Source organism: Pinus tabuliformis, chromosome 8 (assembly GCF_031772625.1).
Source record: "Pinus tabuliformis cultivar Carrire ecotype Pingquan chromosome 8, CPIR1, whole genome shotgun sequence".
Classification (NCBI taxonomy): Eukaryota; Viridiplantae; Streptophyta; class Pinopsida; order Pinales; family Pinaceae; genus Pinus; species Pinus tabuliformis.
In genome coordinates, this window is record NC_142294.1 from 56,963,351 (window position 1) to 56,975,491 (window position 12,141).

General features: G+C 38.1%; 1 pseudogene; it reads right to left on the reverse strand.

The window, feature by feature from the left end:
* Nucleotides 1–3,555: 3,555 nt before the first annotated feature.
* LOC149234127 (uncharacterized) overlaps nucleotides 3,556–12,141 on the reverse strand; it is a 42,835-nt pseudogene continuing 34,249 nt past the window's right edge.

Consider the following 12,141-nt stretch of genomic DNA (forward strand, 5'->3'; position numbering starts at 1 on the left):
GGCCATGTGGTAACGACAAAAATACATTGGCAGCAATTGTTCAAAACTCCTAGACCCAACCCTGATTGCACAAAAACGGAAAAAAACATCCAAGGATCATTATATGACCCACAAACATCTTTACCCATCAAGATTACTTGGAGCCACACCATCTTGCCCAGGGCCACGTGGTCATTGGAAAGCTTCATGAACATGTGCCTCCATGCATGCTAATCGCCCTTCGAAGTTGCCCAACCTCTCCTGCAGCCTCTTCTGTCTTCATTAGAGGGAGACTAACCTATGTATCATCTGCCATTGGTTGTGTTGCAAGTTATTCATGAAAGCAATGAGCTCATTATGATCATCATGTCTATCTCAGGCCAGTTACTCCACCACCACTACTACCTAATGAAGTTGTGCCTCAAGAGCATCAAACGGTAGCGAGAATTGGCCCGACCTGGTGAAGCCGCTTGCGGTTGATCAAGTGCTTCCCCCTCTTCTTATTATTCTACACGGTGTCCACCACCTTGCCCATGCATACCATCTAAACAATGGGCCGACCTCGTTGGCAATGCATCAGGCCACGACTTAGCACTTAACTTTCCCCCCACTTACAATGCTGCTTAGAGCCCTTCCATCCAAGTGGGAAATCCCACCAAGACCCCCTGTACAGCCCAAGCCCCATGCCAGTTAGACTCCTCACCCCCCTCACAGGGAGTCTGGTGGCTTGACTCTGCCAACCATAACCCACTCCCCGCACCAATAACTAAGCATAATTGGGGTCAACCCACAAGAGTGAGGTACCAAAGCCACTCCACCCCCACCAAACTTAATCAACTCTGGCCAATAACAATAGGAAGACAACAAAGACAATGACCTGAATATATCATTGCCCCCCTTAACCATGTAGACCCAACCCCAAAACACTTATAATCCCACGCAAGAGACCCCCCAATGAGTAAACCATAATGCAATAGAGAAACAACAACAAAAAATGTACCTTTGTTGCCGCGAGCTAGAGCAAGCGATGCCCTATTCGACTACCAAACACCGTAGAGAGGATACCCCCTCCTTCAACAATTATCACTCTGAGGAGCAAACATCCCCCATCTTCCTCACCAAGTAGCAAAGTCCCAACCCTTCCTGGTTGCATGAGAAAAATGTGAGGCCCTTTCAAACACTATGTCCTTGGATCCCAGATAGTTATCCCTTACGCCACACATAGAGTCGCAGCGCCACCCAAATGTTTCCATACATAATGGACCACCGATATCCTCAGCCAGGGAGTGATGAATGACTCATGCTTGAAGCCACCCAATACATATGTCAATGTTCCTCTCTCTACAAACCTATCATTCATCTCCCAACTCTGCAAAATTGCCTCATGACGAGACTCATTGGAATTAAACAACTCCAATTCTCTAGAGCCTTCCTTGGATGAGCGCCAAGTGAAGCGTCTTCAACAAGATTAATGTGCATTATGTCGCATGAGTAAGAGTTGGAGGTCATCTCCCAAGCCACCCATTCACATTTGGTCACCCCCATCGAGTATAAAGTTTAAACATCTTACTCACACCTTCTTCTTTTTTTACTTCTAATTACTTTATCTCTTTTTAAAGTTGATATGAAATTATATTACATCATGTGGACATTGAAATAATTTATTTATGACCAAGAGTGAGTGAAATATTTTTATCATGTTGAGTTGTAATATCAACAACAAATCAAGTGACATAGTGACACTCAGGTTATTGATGTATTATAATGGTTTTAATTAAAATTAAGTAAACATGCATATTATTATTTTTAATTATTATAGTTGACATTGCTTTTCTATTTAGAGAATATTTTAGTTTTATTTTAAAATGGATACATGTTAGCTTCACATTGAGCACAAACGAAATCACATATAGCCATACTAGGGTGCAGAATGGGTCTCTTGACGCAATAATGTAGTTTGGTTGTGAAGTATTGAGGATAGTCATAACTCTAATTATCAAAATAATTGTCTTTCAATGAATTCAAAAGGTGGAATAATATTTGTGAAAAGTGGTTGTAATTTAAATTGTACTTTTCACAGTCATATACTTTGCAATCATCACTTCAGGTACTTATTGGTCTAAGAATTTTCTTGTTAGCCTCTCTCATAAAACAATAATAAATCCAAAAATAAATTAATTAATTAAAAATTCCAAGTTAGGAATTTGTGCCTAACTCTTGGGTTGTTCCTCTAAGATAGGAGTTAGTTTAGGTAACTCCTATATTGATGTGTCTGGTGAGAAATTATCTCAACCAAAGGAGAAATTATCTCAACCAAAGGTGTTTAAGATAGCACGCACTATCTTGAGAACACTGTCTCTCATCTATTTATTTGTAACACTATATTCAATTATTTGATGGATGTAAGAATGAGTCTATTTATTTGTAACACTATATTCAATTATTTGATGGATGTAAGAATGAAAGTGAGAGAGAATACATGAGGCTTCAGCCTTTTTCCGTCAATATTTTGTCTCTGGGTTTTATGTGTGTTTCTGTAATTTGTCTGAGTTAATCTCATTTTCAATATTTCTCAAGTTTTTGTTTGTTTTTTTAATAATAAAGAATAAGTTTATTATAATCTAGGTAGGTATGTAAGTTTGTATTTCTCACAAGTAAGGAGACAAGTTAATGACCAAAGACCTAGAGACATCTAACAAGAGTGAAAGCTTGTCTATTTATTGACAACTAGTGGGTAATTCTAAGTAACATAGTTTTCCTTAAATAATGACAATTAAGTTATGATTAGTTTAATAATTGAGTTATGATAACTAAGTGTTTGCATTATAGATTTTCCTACTATATAAAATGTATACTAATAAAATTACTATAATAAATAGGTATTTCCTAAAATATAAATTATAATAAATAGATATTTCCTAATTTAATAGTTATTTTTGAACCTATAAATTGTGTTGGTCAAAACTATTGGATAAGCATTTATGATACTTTAAAATAAAATTAAAATTTTCACTCAATTTGTGTGTTTTTAAAAAATATTGAGTATCTTGTGTGTGGGTTTTTTTTTAAATATGGAGTACATTTTAGTATAGTATTAAAATTTATACTAAAATTAACAAAACTATTAGTATAATAGTTTAAATAAATTGGTTGGACTTAAGAACTATAACGCTTCGAGTCATCACATGCAAAGCGCGTTAATTTATAATGAGTTGCGGAGAAATGTATATGCCGGTGATCCTAACTCTAATTAAACTTAGTGATGCTAGATATTTGTACCCATTGAAAACACAACTTCTACATGGAATGGATAATAATTCTTTTTAGAAATTTTTTTGATACTCAACCTAAATGAACAAGGGTTGGTGTTCATACCAAAAAAATTAAACCAAGAAACCAGGAATACTCAGATATGGATTTTCGGATTTGGAAGAAAGTTGCATGATTTTGATATTGTCAATGATTCACCTTTTTATCACACATATTTGTTGAAAACATTATAAATCACTAGTAAATTGGAGAATTAAACTTTTGATTGCCTAAGTGAATTTTTCATCTTTGTCATCTTTGTCCTTTTCACTCTAGTTCAATTTTCCTGGGTGTCCAGTACCCGCTGAAAATTCTCAGTATAAAGCAAATGATATAACTGAGGATCTTAAATTTACAGCTTCTTACACCATATCCAACTATGGAATTCAATGATACGCCATGACATTTTCCAGCTCTTACCAGTCCAGAACACAAAGTTTCCCCGTTCCGATATGTGTAACATAACAAAGCCTTGGATTGCCCCCACAGAGTTAGGTACCTTCCCATTCTTTTATAAAATTTGGATGGGAATTCCAAAGCACAAGACAAATTGTTACCTTACCATTCTTTATAAATTTTTGATGGAAATTCCAAAGCACGAGACGAATTGTTGCTATTTAATAACTAGTAGCAGACGTTTGGTAAATTTGCCATTTCTGAAGGAACTTTGCCGGTGAGATTATTATCATTCAAGGCAAGGTACCTAATCATCTTCAATTCCCCAAATGATTGTGGAATGGTTCTAATATAATCTGATCATTCAAGGCAAGGTACCTAATCATCTTCAATTCCCCAAATGATTGTGGAATGGTTCTAATATAATCTGATATTCCAAGGCAAGGTATCTAAGCATCTTCAATTGGTTTTAAATATAACCTGGGAATTGTTAAAATAAGTTAATTATTGGGCAATAAGAGTAATTAAGATTAGAGAGTCAGTTAGTTCACTGTGTGTTAAATTAAGCGAGTCAAGTCGAGTTAAGTGATAAGCAAATTGAGTGTGTTGTTGCATCTAAAGATATTTTAGGCCAGTTGCTAATTAGAAAAAGTTAAATATCCTTCAACTGGTTGATTGTAATAATCAAGTTTTTGTATAATCAATAGAAAAGCCGCAACTCCTGTGTTTTGTGTGAATTTTGTGTTTAAGTTCTTTTGTTTGTTTGTTTGTTTTTTTTTTTTTTTAAATCTAGGATAATAGGTCACTGGTGAGAGTTATCCTGAACAGACCCAAGATCAAATCTAACTGGCTGCCACTATAAACCTAGGCAACGTGCAACCGCCTGCAAGCCGCACAATAGCAGGAAACTTATGCCCCAACAAGAGCCGAGACGTCCACTATGGGGTCGCTACTCTTCTAGCGAAGACACAACAGGGTCATATATATACTCAATGAGATTTGAGTACCCTCATCTCGTGGGTTTCACCCAACAAAACTTACCATTAAACCCCAGATTACCGTTCAAGTTCTTCTGTTTTACCAATAAATTAATATCATAAATGAGGAAAGCTCACAAAATCCGTGGTGCTGAAAAGCCGATAGAAAAAGACAAAAAAGAGACTAATAATATTTTTCATAAATTTGCTTTACAAATTTGTAAAACTGTTAAAAACACGCGAATTTTAAGTTTTCGGGAGTGCGCAGGCCGTTAATAAATGTGGAGTCGTGAGCATTAAGTGGAGTAGACAGGATTTCATATGTTTCAAAAAATTTAAACTCCTGAGAACGACTTTTGTGTGTTAATTCAAAAGTGGGTTTGAACTTTGAAGTGCTTCATAAAAGGCACGTGGGTTGTCCGTTTTGATTTTGAAAATCATATGTTAAGTGGAGTATATTCCAAGACGTATAAAAGGATTTTTATAATATTTTTTGAAAGGATCTTTAAAAGAAGAGTATTTTCAAAGAGCTTTAAAAAAATTATAAAAATATTTTTTTTTTATAAAAAAATGAGGTGTTATTATAAGGACTTTATTGGTAAGGGATTTTTTTGGAAGGGAGCTTTGCAAGTTTATAAAAAAAGAAATTTAGGGTTTTCTTTTTAAGAAAGATGGCTTTTTCAATTTTCTAGTTCTAGTTCTCACTGTTCACAAGGAAAGATTATGATGTGTGGGTCACTAAGATGACGACCATGTTGCAAGCTCATGATGTTTGGGATTATGTCTGGTTTGGGTTTTCAGAACCTAGAGATGAAGTAGAAGAATAAGCTCTCACTAATGCGGAGAGTGAACAATAGAAGAAAAACAAGAAGAAGAATGCACAAACGTTGCAGTTGATCCAACAAGGAGTGGACCAAGCAGTGTTACAGAAAATTATGATCACGTCTTCGGCAAAGGAAGCATGGGATACTCTGGCAACAAGATATAAAGGCATGACCAAAGTCAATATTGTTAAGTTGCAGAATACTAGGAGAGATTTTGAAAGTCTATAGATGAAGGAGACAGAGGACATCGATTCTTTCGTGAATTGGGTCATCACTGTCGTAAATCAGTTAAAAAATTATGGCGAGAAAATAAAAGATCAAACAGTGATTGAGAAGGTCCTCGGATCTTTGTCTACCAAATTTGATGTTGTGAGTAGTCATAGAAGAAGCCAAGGATTTGACATCACTGATAGTTGATGAGTTGATGGAATCAATTCTATCACATGAGGTAAGGATAGACAAAACTAAGGATTCCACTTTACAGACCACTTTCAAAAGTCAGGTTTCTATTTCAAGAGATAGAGGTTGAGGCATAAGTAGATCGAGATGCAAAGAATGAGGCGGAAGATATGGTGATCAGAGAGATGGCCGAGAAGAGCATGAACATGAAAGTGGAAGCAACTGCAAAAGCTTCAGCAATAATCAACGAGTTGACAAATCAAAGGTGAGATGTTATTATTGCAATAAATTTAGTCATTATGCTCGTGATTACAGGGAGAAGATAGCTGATCAAGGGAACCAAAGTGCTAATGTCACTATAGAGAGTACTAACTCCAAGTTCCTAGCTTGCCATACCATGCATCAACCTTTTGAGTGTGGCTATTAGACAGTTGTTGCAATAACCACATGAAAGGAAACAAGAATTTCGTTGCAAATTTGGATCAATCTATGAAGACAGAGGTAAAGTTGGGGACTGACAAGACTGTGGATGTAGATGGCAAAGGAGTGGTCAACATTTTGACCAAGCATGGGGAGCTGAAGACAATCTCAGAGATATATTATGTTCATGGTCTCAGACACTTGCTTCTTGTGCATCAACAGGTCTTTTACGCAACTTCGATGGTGAAACGAGTTGTATTTTATACTTTTTCGAACTCAGTAACACACGAAAAAGTCACTGTGGAGTCATCTTTCAACTCTTTTCTGACTCGCTAAACATGAAAAGATTGTCGAGTTATCCCTCTTGACTCGTTAAACGTAAATAAGAGGCGGTCGTCTTTAAACTCTTTTCCGACCGTGTAAAAACAAAAAGATCGTCGGACCCTTGTCGTTTCAGGTTCGTTAATGGTTACGAAACGACGTGATGTTGATCGCTTTTTTACTTTTTCAGGTCGATGTCACTATATATGAAAAGTACTCCTCGATCGTAATGGTCGGGCGGTTCTTTCAAGCATTGTTTTATACTTTTTCGGGCTCGGGAGACACAACTTTACGAAAAAGGACCCCCCTGGAGTTTTCTTTTCTGTTGTCTTTTCAGACTCTCTAAACAGGAAAAGACGCCGAGTTCTTCCTTTGTCAGGCTCGTTAAAACTTAATGACATCGGATTCTGTCGCAATGACACCTTACAAGCATATGCTATCCCCGTCAAGCTTGTTAAAAATAACTGGGGTACTCGCCAGCAATGGTTGGGAAAATGGACCCATAATTATTATTGTGTCGGCAGTATGTCGCTCTTGAACATGGCACTAGTCTGCATTCGTGTCTGGGTGGGGACATCTCATCTTGTTTTACACTAGCCTTCGTGGGTTTGGGTTATCCTATTTGACCTCTCATCTGCTCATTGCCTTGTCACCATGACCTCTGCTCATTTGATTTCAAATACTGCCAAGTCCACTGTTGTGCCGCCGATATGTTCAAGAGAAGTTGACCTCTGCAGAATTACAACCTCCCTCTGATACCTCGCATAATTCTGATTCACCACAACATTCTTCCTCTGTTTCGTGTCAATGATGTGGGAAACATTATGGCCTACCGTTGATCAAGGTCACTTCCTGTCGACTTCAGCTCATTATCCAGGAAGTTGATCTAGAGACTCCCTTATGGTGCCTTGGAGCCTGCATGCCTCAATGGCAGGTTCTTCGTGTTCGACGAGTGGTTTTCATCATTGGCCTCCGATCGAATGATTCTGCGGGTGTTCGACGCCAGCTCACTTATTCGCACGCCGTAGATTGTACCTATAGTACCTTGAGGGCCATTGTCATTATTGGTGGTACCTCTCACGTCTGTTAACAGTTTTCATCATTGACTGGTAATCAGATGATGTTCATGCATGTTCGACTTCAACTCATGTATTCGCATGCCTGAACTTGTACTCTGTTCGGGTCGAGATGGAGCGCAAGACCCTGGATTTTGTTTGTTGGAATCCAGGCTGCGATTTGTGGCTTATTATGATCACTACATGACTCATTCACTGGATGGCTGCGACCATGCCTGAGTCTATTTATCGATCCTCTTTGGATGGCTGCACCAATACCTTGGATCTAGATTATTATATACTCTGTTATGGATGGCTGCGCCCATACCACATATATCATGTACTTGAGATATCAGTTGTACTTCTTTACGCAGGTTCTCCGGCGGCTGTGTTTTCAGTTACGCATGTTCTTGTAAAGCATTTCACCCCTCTCTCTCTCTCTGGCATTCTTTAGGGGGCATCTGTTACACAGTAATTTGTCACCGTCCCTATTACCCCTCACCCGCACACCGGAGGACTCATTCCGGGACCTGTGAGAAGTGACATGACCTGAAACCACTTGCATCATATTCCTCTAAGTATGAGCTTCATTTTCCCTGAAGACATCTCCTATGGAATATCCATGAAAACAGCTCTTTGTGCATTAGCGCGGGTCCACAGTTCACTGCCCGCGCCAATGAGGAAAATCCTCTAAAGAGGGCGCGCCATTGGCGCTCTGTCTCAGAGTCGCACTCGCGCCAACTGAATTGAGTAAAGTTTTTAACGAACAAGCTTCCGAAGGTTCTCCTTAACCCATTCACCAACTAAATCTATGTTGAGCTAGGATGGTTTGGCTTCGAATCTCCATAGAAGGGAAATGGTTTTGCCACCTTTCATGGAAGTTTCCAAGTGATAAAGCCAATCCCATGAATAATGTGGTTGATCCTATCTCTTCCCTCTCTATCTATAAAAGCTTGTCTCTATGCCTTGAGCAAGCTAGTTCCAATAGTGATAGAGAATACCAGGAGTTCAAGAGTTTGAAGCTGCAAGAGCCTTCTTGGCACCCATAAGGCCAAATCTAAGTAAGGAGATTCTTGTCACTGTTACACAGTAATTTGTCACCATTTGTCACCGTCCCTGTTACCCCTCACCCGCACACTGGAGGACTCATTCCGGGACCTGTGAGAAGTGACATGACCTGAAACCACTTGCATCATATTCCTCTAAGTATGAGCTTCATTTGCCCTGAAGACATCTCCTGCGGAATATCCATGAAAACAGCTCTTTTTGCATTAGCGCAGGTCCACAGTTCACTGCCCGCGCCAATGAGGAAAATCCTCTAAAGAGGGCGCGCCATTGGCGCTCTGTCTCAAAGTCGCACTCGCGCCAACCGAATTGAGTAAAGTTTTTAACGAACAAGCTTCTGAAGGTTCTCCTTAACCCATTCACCAACTGAATCTATGTTGAGCTAGGATGGTTTGGCTTCGAATCTCCATAGAAGGGAAATGGTTTTGCCACCTTTCATGGAAGTTTCCAAGTGATAAAGCCAATCCCATGAATAATGTGGTTGATCCTATCTCTTCCCTCTCTATCTATAAAAGCTTGTCTCTATGCCTTGAGCAAGCTAGTTCCAATAGTGATAGAGAATACCATGAGTTCAAGAGTTTGAAGCTGCAAGAGCCTTCTTGGCACCCATAAGGCCAAATCTAAGTAAGGATATTCTTGTCACCCAAAGAGAGAGAGGCTTGTTCCCTATCCCAACAAGCTTTGCAAGATTTGTGTAGCTGACTACCCAGCCAAAGGAGGATTTGACGTCAGAACTATGGTTGTATTCTTCTTTGTTATTTATCAATAATAGATGACTATCATTATGGTTCCACTCTCATTGTTCTATGATTGATGTTGAGTTATATCTTTTCTGACTGATATATAATTGCATCTATTGGATTTTATGCTTGTATTCGTGTTGTTCTTTGCATGTGCAGGTGTCCAATCACGGAGATCGTGGGGATCGTGACCGGCCGAAGCAACGGAACGAGAGCAACGTCTCTTCTACGAATGTTAGCGTTGGAATCCAAGTAGGTTCTCATCATCCACCTTTAATTTGCAATTAGGAACTTGCGTGATAGAATTGTTTGATTGTTGCTAGACCCGGTCTGGGCTAGTAGGGATCGCCTCTGTCCGCAGAGGGGATTTACCTCCACAACACCTGATATTTTTGTTTCAAAGACATGCCTTAGTGTTTGTGAAGGCTCAAAATGCTCTTAGAAAAATAATTTATTTGATGCATTCTTAATTATTAAATATTCCTGATCTTTTAAATATTCCATATCAATAGGCATTGAAACAGTGCGAAGGGACAATTGTCTGTTGGTGAAGAACTTGGTTACAGAGTGCCTTCACAAAATACTCATTGATCGTGACATACCTGGTGCAGTGCAATATGTCAAGAACACTATTTCTGACTTGTTAATGAACAGAATGGATTTGTCACTTTTGGTGATAACTAAGGTGAGAACAATGAATCCTTCTGCATGTTTATGACCAAATTTGTTTGACCATTTGTTACTTTTGAAATGGAGAAAATATGATAGGGGGAAGAGGAGATTTACATTGTGAGCAAGTCACTTATTACATGTTCCTGGTTTCAAGTGTTAGAAGTATATACTATATACCTAGTTGGGGCAGGCCATGGAAGTTTCCTTTTTAAGTCTGTCATGTTTCTTCTCCCTACATTCTGTAATTGGAAGGGATTCAGTCAATATTTACTGCTAGCAATGGGAGGAAGAAGTGTCAAGGGAGGCTCTTATACAATTTAAGAGAATCAAAACATGACAATATATAATATATCTACATTTTTAATCTTATCCTGAGAAAAATTGATTAATGTTTAGCTGCAGCAGAAACAGATGTTTGCAGGTCATATCCTTTATCAAGGCTATCAACATATTCTTAAGGGCATTGTTGTTTTCCTGTGCTAACAATCTCTTTTTTGAGTCAGGGTCTGACAAATACTGGAGATAACTATGCAGTCAAGGCAGCACACGTGGAACTAGCTGAGCGCATGCGGAAGGTAAATACTGGAAATAACTTCTCAGAACAAGTATAATGAACGGTGCAATGCATTCTGGTTCCATTTCAATCCTATCTCTCTATTTTTACTACAGTTGCAGTGCATCTAAAGACTCTTGTAATATTTTGCTTTTTATTGACAATGAGTCCATTGTTGGATTTTTAAATTGATGTCGTGTTTTAAAGCCAAGTTGCCCTTGGTTTACAGAGAGATGCTGCAACTGCTCCAACTGTGGGTGATCATGTTCCATATGTTCATAAAGGCTGCAAAAGGTGCCAAGGTAATAATTAACCCCTTTTGTGCTCAGCATAAGTCTCGATATTGCACTAAAAAATGGTTATTTTAATTATTTTGTTATGTTTTATTTGGAGGCATAATTTACAGAGGGATTATGGATATATTGACTAATGTGTTTACTTGGGCTCAGGCATATGAGAAATATGAGGATCCAATTTATGTACTGAAGAATAACATCCCTATTTATCCACAATATTATCTGGAGAATCAACTGAGCAAGGTGAAAGACCAAAGCATCATCACTTGCAGTTTATGCTCTTTTTGAAAATTTCACCAGTGTTTCAAATATATCTTGATAGATAGTAATTCTTTCCAGCTAAGTGTTTTTTATTAGTGCCTGTTTTTGCTCTATAGCCATTGTTGAGAATATTTGAGCCCATTTTGAAGAATGCAAGCAAGGAGCTTCTTCATGGTAGTCACACATGAGCAGTTTCCATATCAACTCCTTCAAATAGTGGAATTATGAAATTTGCCAAGAAACAACTCAGTTGTATTGGTTGTAAAACACCTATCAGGTATTTAGTTAATACAAGTAGAGGGTGTCCTGCATGTGGTTTCCTTGCTTATAGTAGTGCACAATTGAGAGTAACTATTATTTCAGTTTGGCGCTTTAGAAAGCTACTAGGGTTCATCTTTTTGATGTGGAAAAATCTATGAGGTTGCATGATTCCATGCCTACTCTCCTTGTAAGAAATTGTCTAGCTTTCTTATAATAAGAATGTCTGGTTAGGTTGCTTCATACTGAAATTCATGATGTTACCTGATTTCATGTTGCCATTGTAGCAAAGAAGATCAGACACTTTGTTCACATTGCAAAGGAAGAGAAGTAGAATTGTATCAGAAAATAGTTGCAAATGGTAAGTTGGTATTCTAATACCATTACTCTTTATTTGGAGAATTTAAAGTAGGCCTTGTGTCTATTGTTCTTACCTAGATTTTCTATCATATGACACTAATATTTGATCAATGTTAGTGAGGGAATTAGAAATGCTCTTTGGTAAACTATGGACACAATGTCAGCGATGCCAAGGCTCTCTGCACCAAGATGTTATTTGCACAAGGTTTTTGAATGCTATATTTCAAGTATTACATTTTCATAACATGATTTAAAT